Here is a 13,951-nt window from a genome sequence, read left to right as displayed (position 1 = left end):
TAAGTGACCTGAGGCCTGGCAACTAGCAGCAGCTGGCCTTGGTCCACAGCTTCACCTCCCCTGGTGGTGGCTAAACTTGGCCTGCATTTCCCGGGAGGCTCCATAGCCAGCATACCTGGTGGACAGGTTCAGATCATGCCAGAGCACCACACAACCACCTCCACGGGTGACACATTCAAGTGATGAACTCATTGGGCACCAGAGCCTTGCTGAAGTGAGGCAACGATTTGATGGTTGCCAGATGGGAGGGAGATTGGAGATGAATAAAAAAAAGTGAAGAGATTAAAAAATACAAACCACTAGTTATAGAATGAAAAGCATGGGGATATAAAGTACAGCTTAGGGAATATCCTATATAATAAAGGCTAATATACAAATTGACGGGATGATGGGATGACTGGTCACTATGACACGCACTGATCACCAGGGGACAGACGCTTAATGCAGGAGTTGCCTCCTCTGGGAGTGCCCCTCAGCCAGAAGCCAGGCTTATGACTGGCGAGCACATTGGGAGTGGCGGGAGCTTTTCTGCCTCCGTAGCAACACTCAGACATCCCCCTGAGGGCTCTTGTACTTCAAGAGGGTGCAGGCCAGGCTGAGGGACACTCCCTGAATGCACAAATTATGTGCACCTGGCCTCTAGTAATCTTTTATATATAAATAAATTTTATATATAAAAGCCTAAGCAACTGTTATGGTAAAAAGAGCAAAATGACTGGTTGCTATGATGTGCACTGAGCAGGGAGGCAGGTGAACAGTTAGGGACAAGCAGGCAGGCAGGTGTATGGTTAGGGGTGAGCAGGGAGGCAGGCAGGTGAGTAGTCAGGAGAAAGGAGTCCTGGATTGTGAGAGGGATGTCTGACTGCCGGTTTAGGCCCATTAGGGATCGGGCCTACACTGGCAGTCGGACATCCCCAAGGGGTCCCAAATTGTGAGAGAGTACAGGCCAGGCTGAGGGACTCCCCCCATCCCATGCATGAATTACATGCATTGGGCCTCTAGTAGTGTAATAACTATGTATGGTGTCAGATGGGTACTAGATTTATTGGGGTGATAATTTTGTAAGTCATATAAAAATATCTAATCACTGGGTTATATACATGAAACTAATATAATATTGTACATCAATCGTAATTAAAAGAATATGTATAAATAGTGCCAAAGTCCTCACAATGACTTTTGAGGTTTTATTATACCATCTGCTCCTATTACCTTTCTGACCTCAGCTCCTACCCTTCTCCTTCTTCCTGCTTGGCTCCAGTTGCAATGCCTTTTTTGTGAAGGGGATCAGAATATGTTTGGCATATGAGTTATTTTGAGCTAAGGACAATTGAGAAGCAGATGTAGGATGAGGCCTCTGTCCTCTCCCCATCTAAGCAGGCATGAATTTGACCTTGGGAAGGTATCCCCTCTTCCCCTCTTCTTTTCCATGTCAGGAAGAGAAGAAGACGCATTATTGGAGATGGCACTCACTTGAATTGTCATAAATAAACTTTACTGAAATAACCCTTAAGTTCCATTAGTTTCCCTCTATATATTTACATTCCCACAATTTACTGCCACTAGAAGCTTCAACCCTTTTCCTTTGTCCTGTCACTTTCCCATAAATGTGCTCCTCTTTGTTCAAATGGTATATATTTTCCCAGTCTTAACCACTTCTTTGGGTTTTCTCTCTCTTTTCTGTGAGATACCTAAGTATAATTAAAAAGTCAAATAAAAAAAATAACATAAAAATGAAACATTTTGAGCAATTTATATATAACAATATTTTATTTTAAAAAAGGAATTTGACCTTTAAAAACTTAATCCAGGTTAAAAAGCTGAAAATTTTGATGTGATTCTAAAATAGGGATAAATTCCATATTTTCAAAATTTGATTTCTTAAAATTCTGTTTCCTTTAGTAGTAAAATAAAATATCGATTAAAAAATATATTTCAATCATAGTAGTTAAATCTTTAGAAATTTTAAAAATTATTTTTGAAATATTAAACTATTTTTCTTGCTTTTGGTTACTCATTATGTAATATACCAATAAACACCTGGAAATCATTGTAAAGAGAACTCATTATGATTCTTCTCTAACAAATTCCCAGACTAACTATTTTGGGAAATAGAGATTCAGTTAATCTTGGCAGGTTTATTTATTTATTTATTTATTTATTTTTTATTAAAAATAAATCCATACTGATCTTGAAATGTAAGAGTTTTCTTTGGGTAAATAATGTATACGGACCTTATTCTGTAATTCTTATAATTTGTTAAACTAAAAAATATCCTTAAAATGTCTTTATATAAATATAGAAAAAAATACTTTTTTTTTTTGCTTTAAACTCTAATATTCCCTTTTACATCAAGCAATGTAGTCTTCATTTAAATTATTGTTTTACATCTAGCTTGCTTTTTAAAATTATGGTCTCTATTTAAATTAATAAAAATCTGTGACCTTGTACAAGACAAAATTAATCATCTGAAACACTACTATCCTGTTGTATCAGTCTAGAACAAGTTACTATTAAAAATAATTGATTTTTGAGGAAAAACTATGATTCTTAAAGTGATTCTGCATGAAAGGATTCAACCCGGAATATGATGGGGAAGAAAGTGCCTTTGAGAGAGAACCACTGATTTGATTTGAGTCCTTCCCCTCTGTGACTGAGTAACCACAGGTATTTCAGAGTTTATATTTATGATCCGTCCTATGATTATGCAATTTATTAAAAAATGATGCTCAAAATCTTGTAAGCATATATTTCATTGGCAGAACACCCATTGGATTCATTCTTTTAATCTGATATTTATTATATTTTAGAAAGCCTTATAATAATAATAAAAAATGTTAAAATGTAACAAAAAGAAACAAAGATTAATAAAACTATAGAGGCCCAACAAGTTAAGCTTGAGAAGCAAGAAATACATCTCAAAACAAAACAAAAGTGTTTAGGTATCAAATGTAGTAGAAGAAAATGAGAAAGAGAAGTGAGAAGATGCACCATGAGAATTTTAGTATGAATTATCTCTCAAAAAGTAGAAATAATAAGTACAAGAACATATCTTTAAAAAATATGTTATGATATTGGGAAGATATGAAAGTTGAAAATGCAAAATATACATTGATGCAAGGCAAGAGAATTAATGACTTAGCATAAAAAGGCAATATTTTAAAACAGGTAACTTACAGAAACACAGGTGTAAATGCAATAGAATCTAGAAGCCTATAAAGCAAGATTCAGAAACATCATTAGTGCAAATACAGAAGGCCAAATCAGTATGGAATCAAAGTTGGGCTTTAAGGTTAGAGGTAGATGCATATTAATCTCAAATCTTTCATTTCTTAGCTATCTGATCCTGCTATTTAGACTTTTTAAAGCTAGGATACCTTATTAGAAATAGGCCATTATAGTTCTGTCATAGAATTTTAGAGATAATTAAATGCAACTATATATGTAAAGCACTTAGCTAAATGCCTGGCAAATAATGGTCAGCTATTTCTTTTAGGAGAGAGGGGAGTTCAATAAATTAGTTGATTACCTTTTATTTTAACCATGATGCTACCTCAGAATGGGTATAAAGGCAACAGAATCTCTTTTAGTAGAAAACACACACACACACAAACACACACACACACACACACACACACACACACACACACACACACACACACACTTGCCCAGACCTCTACTTGTCTTGTTTCAAACTTTAAAAATTTTAAGTTCAAAGCTTATAACGTTAAGAACAAAGAGAAGATTTTACAAACTGCCAAGAAAGCAGGAATGCCATGACAAGAATGTCTTGAAACATTCCTATTCTATCAAAATGTCCTATCAAGCTGACCTTTTCTTTTGAAATTAATAATTAAAAACCTAAAAAATAAGAATATTTTTTCAAATAATGTCCACCATAGCAAAGTTGAACAGAGGTAAAAATTAGTATCTTAGCATATATAAGGATGCTCTAAAAACACTAAAAAATAATATGATGCAAGATTAATTATATGAAGTAAAATGATCTAAAAAATCAGGCCAACATGAAGAAAATGGAAAAGCAGAAGGTACAAATTCTTAGGGTTTTAATCTATAAAATATAACTAGAAATCGAGTAGGATAAAAAGAAATTTAACCTGAGAAAGACTTTTGTTCTTAATAAGAAAGTTCAAAGTTTATTTAATAAGAATAAGCCATCATGGAAAATAAAAAGCTAGTGAAGCTAAACATTTACCTATAAAATTACACTTCATTTCATTACATTACCAAACTATGAAAAGTAAATCACCGCTTAATTATACTGTTATAAAAGTATGGCATACAATTATACATTAGATTACAAATGAATTTTAAGGGGATTAGAACTTAGTGTTTACTAGGAAATGCATATACATAAAAAGAGAGACCATAACCTACAAGCAATAATTATAATTCTTAGAAAAATTGTTCTCAATTGTCTTTTAATTAAAAGATCCACAACCGTGTTTTTAAAATTCTTTATTGTTTAAAGTATTACATATGTCTTCTTTTTCTCCCACTGACTTCTCTCCAGCACATGCCCTCTCCCACTAGTGTCTGTGTCCATTGGTTATGCTTATATGCATGCATACAAGTCCTTTGGTTGATGTCTTACCACCACCACCACCCCCACCCCCACCCACTCTTTCCTCTGAAGTTTGATGGTCTGTTCGATGCTTCTCTGTTTCTGGATCTATTTTTATTCATCAGTTTAAGTTGTTCATTATATTCTACAAATTAGTGAGATCATGTAATATTTACCTTTCTCTGACTGGCATATTTCGCTTAGCATTATGCTCTCCATGTCCATCCATGCTGTCGAGAATGGTAAGAGTTCTTTCTTTTTTACAGCAGCATAGTGTAAATGTATAGATGTGTGGATGTACCACCGTTTTTTAATCCACTCATCTGCTGATGGGCTGTTCCCAAATCTTAGCTATTGTAAATTGTGCTACTATGAACATAGGGGTGATATATCCTTTCTGATTTGGTTTTTCTGATTTCTTGTGATATATTCCTAGAAGTGAGATCACTGGGTTGATTGGGAGTTCCATTTTTAGTTTTTTTGAGGGAACTCCATACTATTTTCCAGTGTCTGCACCAGTATGCATTCCCACCAGCAGTGTACGAGGGTTCCTTTTTCTCCACATCCTTTCCATTTCCCCTAAGAACAGGAATGAGACAGGGATGCCCACTCTCACCACTCCTGTTTGACATAGTACTGGAAGTCCATGACTGTATTTTTTAACATGAAATCATCATACTTACAAAAGATGAACCCAATACTAAAAAAGTCATAATCTTTCTTAATTATTGGGTGAAAAAGACAATGTAGCATATACCTATCAAAAACAACAACAAATAAACAAATAGAAATGTTTCAGATATAAAAGAGAGAGACAGAAGGGATGGGGAGAGAGATGCCCACATATGCACATTTGGATAGATATAGATACACATAAGGTAACCTGGAAAATATAAATGCTTTATATTTCAGAAAGCTTTCAGAGATCAATTAAAAGAATATTAATTCTTAAATGTAGCATAAGATATTTTTAAAGAACAAGATAAATATCACAAAATTGATTCTTAAAGAAACTTGGAAGTAGAAGTGCCAAAAGAGAACAGGAAGCTCCTGGTACTTCTGAGGGATCCCTCTCCTCCCTAACCACCACAGACAGCTCAGCCTTTTAAAACAGGTTTTAAACTTGTTCTTTCTAAAGAAAAGTCCCTAGAGAATTCCAGGAACAATGGGAAGGAAAGAAAAATGTACGTAGAAATATTCTGTATTCCACCTTGCTTTCTCTTCATTTGTTGTTGAATACGAAATCTCAGGTACATGAATGACAAAATTTATCTATATTTCAGAGAAACACAAAGACATGATTTCTTAGGGGCTTTGTCCCGGGGACAGAGGTTTTATCCTTGGGTAAGGGTAGAGTCAGGGATGTCCTGACTATGTAGAAAAAAAGGCTTACAATGCTATTGAGGCTGCCATTTTTGGAAAACTATGCAAAAATTGTTAAGATGCTTAACCCCACAGCACAAGATAAAGATTTCAACTTCATCAAGTCTGGTTTCCTCAAAGAAAATCAGAGATAGATATTTTCAATTTTTATTTATAATTTGCTACATTTTTTAAAAGAACATAATGGTAGGGTTGATAGGTTCTTGTTATTATTTTTTTAGTTTAGCTTTCTTTTAGAGGTCAAGTTATACTCTGATCTATATAAATTCTGAAATTCTTTGGGGAGGTTGGTAAATATGAGCTAAATATTTTTTCTGTTATTTTTAACTTCATATTCAATTGTATCAATATAGTTGGCTTCTAGAGCTAAAGGACCAAAGATATCATTTCAATATTAACATATTAATGGATTTCAGAAACTTTGTGGGCCTAATTTATATTCTTTTGAATGTTTAAAAAGTATGTTATTATAACATATCTCATTTTTGTGTTATAATAACTGTATTAAAGTAATATACAGTCATTGAATAAAATCTGGAAATAGTAAACACTATAAAGTAAAAACAACCATGAATCCAATATCAAGACAATATGTTTATGTAGAGTGATTGATAGAGATAATAAAAAGATAGATAGAACATAAAACATCAATTAAATTGTACCATAAATAAATACACTTTTGTATTAAGCTTTTAAAAATTAAGACTGTATGTTGTCTATGTTTCTGTGTTATTAAAAATTCTACTTCATCTTAGAGCCATTCCATAAATTATTTAACCAGCTCTCTATTGTTTGGTATTGATATATTTTCTACTTACTTATTATAAATGATGGTTCATATCTAGAAGTGAAATTATTGAGTCAAATGCTGAGTTCATTTGCATTTCTTAATAATTAACCACAGCCTGTAACAGCGAGACCAAAATATTGGGTTCAAAACTTTGAAACTCCATTTCAAGCTTACTTGCTTTATTAAAATAAGCAAAAACAAAACAATTTAAATTTGAGATATTGAAATTGTAAATTAAAAGGCTGCTAAATTGAATGATATTTAATTTAAATATGTTTACACATATTTAAAGTAAAGGATCTAGTAGAAAATCTGGCACATAGCATAACCCCAAATGTAAAATATTTTTATTCCATAAAGTCATTTACACCTTAATCATTATATTTATTGTAAATATTTATTTTTAAAAGTTGTTTTCAGTTTATTTTTTGTAGATAATAATTTTGGTATCAAGGAGGTTATGTTATAAAATCTACTTTTGTTTTTATAGGGACCTGGTGCATGAAATTCATGCAGTCGTGAAGGTGTCCTCTCAGCCTGGCCTGTGCCCTCTAGCAGTCAGGGAGCCCTTGGGGGATGACCAGCTGATGGCGTAGGCTCACTATGCCATCAGTCAGATATCCTTAGCATTGCCACAGAGGAGGGAGAGGCTCCCACCACTGCTGCTGTGCTCGCCAGCCGTGAGCCCAGCTTCTGGCTGAGCAGCACTCTCCCTGTGGAAGCACACTGACCACCAGAGTAGCTGTCAAACCGCCTGCTTGGTGCCATTATTTAAATTGTACATGGCCATTTCGCAGCTGTATGTGCTCAGAGCAGGGCTCCAATCTCCTGAAGTGGGCAGGGCTGGGGAGATGAAGGGGAAGCGGGGCTGGGACAGGGTGGAGCTGGGCTGGGTCAGGGTAGGGCCAGGCAGGCTAGGAGAGTGGGTTTAGCCACAGTCCCCGGCAAAGTTCACAAAGTTCAGTGAACTTCTGCTGCAGGATGCTAGGCTCCACTGCTGTGTGTGTGTGTGTGTGTGTGTGTGTGTGTGTGTGTGTGTGTGGTTGGGGGTAATGAGTCTGACCCTGGGGGGCCACTTGGGCCTGCCTCCACCTGGGTCTGGAGTTGTAGGGAGGAGTGGTGCGCCCAGCCGCAGCTAAGGGGGCCCAGCAGCGGGTGGGCCCCAGGCCCCAGATGCCTCGGGGCGCTGACAGGCCTTTGCCAGCACACTATTGTTGTGGCTGCCCCTGGCAGGAGTGGCGGGGTAAGAGAGGTGGAGTCGCAGGTGTGGGCTGCGGCTACCCCGAGGCTGGGTCTTCTCCCCGCCTGGTCAGCCTCCCCAACCCCCTTCCCCCCCTCCCGAGGGTTTGGGGGCTGGGGTAGGGTGTCAATGCAGAAGGATTGGAAGAGCTCCTCATGGCTGCTTCCTCTTCCTTCTTTGCAGTCCCGGCTCCTGTCAGGTGCTCTCCTCAGACCCCCAGGAACTTGGCTCCAGCCACCACGCCCCTCAGTGGCTTCCTGCTGCCCCCACCCCACTGGGCTCTTCCCGCCGCCTGCCTGTCAGGAGGCTGCCTGAGTGCCCTAATGAGGGCAGCACGGTCCTGGGGTATGGGGTGGGGTTGTGGGAGCAGCTCCAGTAAAGTTTATAAAATCCCAGGTCCCTGTCGGGATTTGGTTGCAGGGCCAGGGCAGTCTGCCTGGACAGGACGAAACCATGCCAGGCCCGGAGTCCAGCCCTGTGGCCCCGAGGCCCCGCCCACCCTACTGAATGGTCATCCCGGGTAATTTGCATATTCCTCTAGTATTAGTATATATTTCCATAGATTACATTTAAGAAGCTTTTCCTAAAATTGAAATAAAAAAAATAAGTCACCTATGTATATTTTTAATTGTATCCTAATTTTTTTCCAAGGAAAAAGTATTGTAAAGCAAGGTAAAGATGAGTGGATAACTGGATAATGCATTTTCGAAAGTATTACCTAAACTAATACTCACTACATACAGTCTCTATTGGAGTCTCTATTTGAGTTAAAGAACCTGAGCAAAGAAAATTGTACCTCACAGGAATGAAGTCACACTAGATCAATGCCTATTAGGCTTCTCATTTAGGAATCCTGATGCTAGCCTTAACCTTCGCACCTGTATTAGGAAAGGCATTGCTTATCAGCATAGAAGCTGAGTTAAAGAGGAATACTGATGGACCTTCTTTTTCCTCTCTATCTGTTAAACACTGTGTTGGTATATCTTTCCAAATTTAATAATTGCTAAACAGACTCTAAACAAAGCATGGTGCATGGTAAGATTTTGAAGCCACAAACAAAAAGCAATTTAAAGGAAATTGATAAGTAACCTAAAGAATTAGAGAAAGGATATTATTTAATTGTCTACAGAAAATAAATTAAAATGCTATGAGAAGGGGAATTAGAGATAGGGCAAGAGCCACACAAAACTAAAAGGCTACAGTAACTTCAGAAATGTGCATTAAGATTACTAGAATTAGAAACATAAAAGAAAAACAATGTCTAAAATCTAAAAAGTAAATTAAAGTACAGAAAGATCTGTTACAGCAGAAATTTATACAGTAGTGTGGAGGACAAGTTTATAATTTAGTGCTAGAAGTAAAATAAAGAAATAAATTCATTGTGCATAGAATAAATAATCAAATATACAAGAAAATGAACACTTCTGAAGTGAAGAAATATTAAATATGAAAACTCTGGTAATATATAGAGGCAGAGAAATTATATATATATTTAAAGTAATAAAAATCAGGAAGGAGTGACCTTTTTTCTCCCCAAATATAAATCATAGAAGCCATTAGAATTTTTGAATAAAAATTAATCTCATTGTAAGAGAGTGAGACTCCTAAAACCTTAATTGACATGAGAATAATGCTTATATAATTACATAATTGACATGAGAATAATGCTTATATAATTACATAATAAATATCAATTTTATATTATTTTATCCTTCCTAAGAATATTATGTATCTTTCCCAAGTTAGTAAACTTGACTGACAATAACAGTCAATAAGGGGTACATCAAAATCAAGAATTCAAAAATGGTAACATCATAATAGTCAGGTCAGAGCTCTTTTTCTCATAAAACTGAAGAATGGATTCATGGACAGACTGTGGTGGGAAAAAAACCCACAAAATTTATTGGGGGGAAAACAACGCTTGGGAGGGTATATGCAGACATCCTGCTGCAAGAAGTCAGTAAGAAGTGAGTCCAAAATTGCTTACCCCTTAACCTCTTTGTCTAGAGGATATTCATATACTTAGCTAGCTTCTGATTAGTCCCTTCAAGGAATTTTGGCAATATCCAAAGTTCAAATTCCCGCTCAGGGGAGGACCTGATTTAAGACTGCCACTTCAGGTCAGAGCTGACATAGCTGTTCCTGCCAAGCCCAGTGAAGGGTCAAGTTTTCCCTGCCCAGCAGGGTACCCACCTAGCTAGTTCCAGGTCCTTTGTTTACCTCCAGGTCTGACTTCCTTTCTCTCTACCTCCACATGGTCCCTATCCCTGACTGCCCACCTTGCCCTCTTTTTCTATCTCATAAGCATCAAATCTCTGATGGGGAACACAAAAAGCAATTAACTAAATTGAGTGAAGATTAAAAGTAGTTATAATTATGGCTATACACTTGAGTGCAATAGCTCAAGACAGTTCTAAAAGGTATTTGATACAGTAATACTTAAAACGAGTACATTGGATCTGAAACATCTATTTAAGGAGAGTATGTGTTTCAGGGCATGGAAGATTATGGAACACAAATGTTTGCTTTATGATTTTTCTCTATATTTCAGTTTTGCAACAATGAATATATATGAAATTATTAGTTAAAATATGTGTGATCATTAAATAAGGGGAAAATGTCTTAAATATTGGCAATTAGTTTCTTTGGAAAATTAACTAATGCATTAAACTAAGTCACAAGATCCAGATAGATTCTAATTTATGCCATGTCAAGGTAAAATATATAAAAAATACAGATTGTTATTTAATAAATCTCTTGAGAAGTAAGCTAAGGAAAAATAATGGAAGCGGTTATATTCATATTAAATATTTATAAAATTATCTCCATTAAAAATCCATAGCACAAGTACAATTACAATGGAAATTGCAAGATGAATAAAGTATTTCTGTTAGACAGGATAAACAACTGCTAGGGCAGGAGGAGGGGAAGAGGGGAAGGGAGAGTACACCTGACCCACAGAACAAAGAAGTCAGCTTGCCAAGATAAAATCACCAGATGTTTTCATAAATTCTGGGAAAAGTCACAACAATATAAAAGGGGGACCTTGAAATCTATAGGGGATAAAAGTATAAACCCTTTGAATGCTCACCAGGAATGTCATCACAAATATGCAGTCAAAAAATAATATACTACCAATTCTAGAATTGCAGTTGAAAGATAAACATGAAAAAACCCACCTTTCCTAGTGAGTCCTAGTCTGAATAATGTAAATTGGCAATCACACAACTTTTTAGAAGTTATAAATTTGATGAAAAATGATATTTGTAATACTTGGTACTGGCACCTGTGTTGAAAGGATTTTTTTGGGGGAAAGAATTTGATTATATTCATGGTGGGGTAAAAGTAGATTTGCAGTTGTTCATATGGAATCTATACATATAAAAGCCTAAGTGACCATTAGGACTGGAAGACTGGAAATGATCAAACAGTCGCCATGACACATACTGACCACAAAGCTCAATTCAGGAGCTGCCCTCGGTGGCCAGAGCCAACCTCCCATGGCCAGCTGGTTGTGGCATCCATTTCTTCTGCATCTACCCCAGAGATTTTCGCCTCCTCTCCCAATCTCATTGGGGCCTTCGGGTCCTGGGCTGGGACAGGGAACTAGGGGTGGGTGGCTGTGGAAGCAGCCCCTTTCCCAGGGGGGCTGAGGGCTGTCTCCCTTCTTAGGGATGGAAACCAACCTCCTACACTCCATCCCTCCCCATGATCAGCAGGCCCCGATCAACCCACAGTCTCCACCACCCTATCTCTCTATACAGCTAGCAGGCCCTGATCAGCCCAGTCCTGATATGCCCTGATTGCCAGCCAGGCTTAGGGACCCCATCAGTGCACAAATTTGTGCACTGGGCCTTTAGTGTAATACAATAATTAATGAGTAATAACATAAGAATAAACTATGTTTTGTGTACATATAACTGTAAACCTACTTTTCCCTGACTCTGTATATGAAAGGCCATAAAAGTATATTCTTTGATGCAATTATTTTAATTTTATAAATCTCTCCTAAAAGGAGAACTAAAAAAGTGTGGCTCATAAATGTGAGTATAATTTTATAGTTATATCAAAGAAACACATGATTCAAAGACACAGTATGCATCCAGAAATTAATGATGACGCTTGATGTTAACAATCCAAACCACATTTGTTTAGGAAGAATTTAATGTTGAAAATACATTCATTGGCTTATGAAAATACTCACAGCATGACATTAAATGAAAAAGCAGGATAATGACTTTAAATAAATAAAGAACATCCAAGAAAGTCAGAGTATCAAAAAAAGTACTGAAAAATATACCAAAGTAGCAATAAAGATTTTTGCTAAAGGTTTTTGATAAAACAAGTTATTTTAATTTATGCATTATATTATATGCACCAACCAGAGGCCTGGTGCATGGGGCAGGGGGTTCCCTCAGCCCAGCCTTCATCCTCTCCAATCCAGGACCCCTTGGGGAATATCCAACTGCCAGTGTAGGCCTTGTCCCAGGATCGGGCCTAAACTAACAGTCAGACATCCCTCTCATAATCCTGGACTGCTGGCACAATCCTGGACCGCTGGCTCTAATTGCTCAGCTGTCTGCCTGCCTGGTTACCCCTAACTGCCTCCCGCCCCCCATGGCCTGATCGCCTCATACTGCCTCTGCATGCTGGCCTGATTGCCCCTAACTGTCCCCCCCCCCCCCCCCGCCCCGCCAGCCTGGTCATCCCTAACTGCCCACTGCTACTGGCCAGGTCTCCCCCAACTGCCCCTTCTCTGCCATTCTGGTTGCTCCTAACTGCCCCCCCCCCCTGCCAGCCTGGTCACCCCTTACTGCTCCCTGCCAGCCTGGTTGCCCCCAACTGTCCCCTTTGCCAGCCTGGTCACCCCTAAATGCCCCCAAGCCTGGTTGCCTCTTACAGTGCCCCCTGCTGGCTTGGTTGCCTCAGACTGCCCCCTCTGGTGGTCTGGTCGCCCCCCCAACTGCCTCTCCCCCTGGTCGCCCTTCATAGCCTCCCCCCTCCCGCCACTGGCCTGGTCACCCCACACAGCCTGCTATTCAGTTGTTTGGTTGTCCCTCACTAACCCTCCTGCCGACCTGGTCATAGTAAGCCATCTTTTGAGAGTGTGAGGATTAATTTGAATATTACTTCTTTATTTTTAAGAATAAATATGTATATATAGTTTCTATAAAAAATTTCATAAAATTCATGGACTCCCCCCTGGCCCCTCAGCATGTTATATTAGAGATACACTGAATTAGGAGACTTGGATTGAGTCCTGGCTCTGTTACTTAGTAGCTGTTTCATTGTATATGTTACTAAAATTTTATGAACTTTCAGTTTATTCATCTCTAAAATGGGAATGGTTCTACATTATAGGGCTGGTGTTATGATTTAAAAAATAAAATAATGCTTGATGTTAGCCATACAGTTTACCAGGCACTTCATTAGAAATAGATTACATAAGATTTTAATCTAAAATTTTGGTTTACCAAAATCTGAGTTATAGATGCTGTTTTGTAGAAATATATACACGATTTTGTGTATACATTTTCAAGTATACTTACATACACACACATATATTAAATAGTGAAAGTAAAGACATAAATCCTCTTCAATAAATTTTCATTTTAATATCTAAACACCTCAAGAATCTCAGTTTTGCCTGACTGAAAGTGCTCAGTGGTTAAGTATCGACCCATGAATAGGAGGTCAGGGTTCAAGTCCCAGTCCAGGCACATGCTGGATTTCAGGCTTGTTTCCCAGTAAGGGGCGTGCAGGAGGCAGCTGATGGATGATTCTCTCTCATCACTGGTGTTTCTATCTCTCTCTTCCTCTCCCTTTCTCTCTGAAATAAATACAAATATTTCATTATTTAACTGTAAAATTGAGAGATAGAGAAGTTAGGATTCTAAGATGCAAATGTCCTAAAACAATTTCACAAGTAACTAATGGGTAACAATGCCATTGT

Source organism: Pipistrellus kuhlii, unplaced genomic scaffold (genome assembly GCF_014108245.1).
Source record: "Pipistrellus kuhlii isolate mPipKuh1 unplaced genomic scaffold, mPipKuh1.p scaffold_m20_p_4, whole genome shotgun sequence".
Classification (NCBI taxonomy): Eukaryota; Metazoa; Chordata; class Mammalia; order Chiroptera; family Vespertilionidae; genus Pipistrellus; species Pipistrellus kuhlii.
This window is presented reverse-complemented; position numbering follows the sequence as displayed.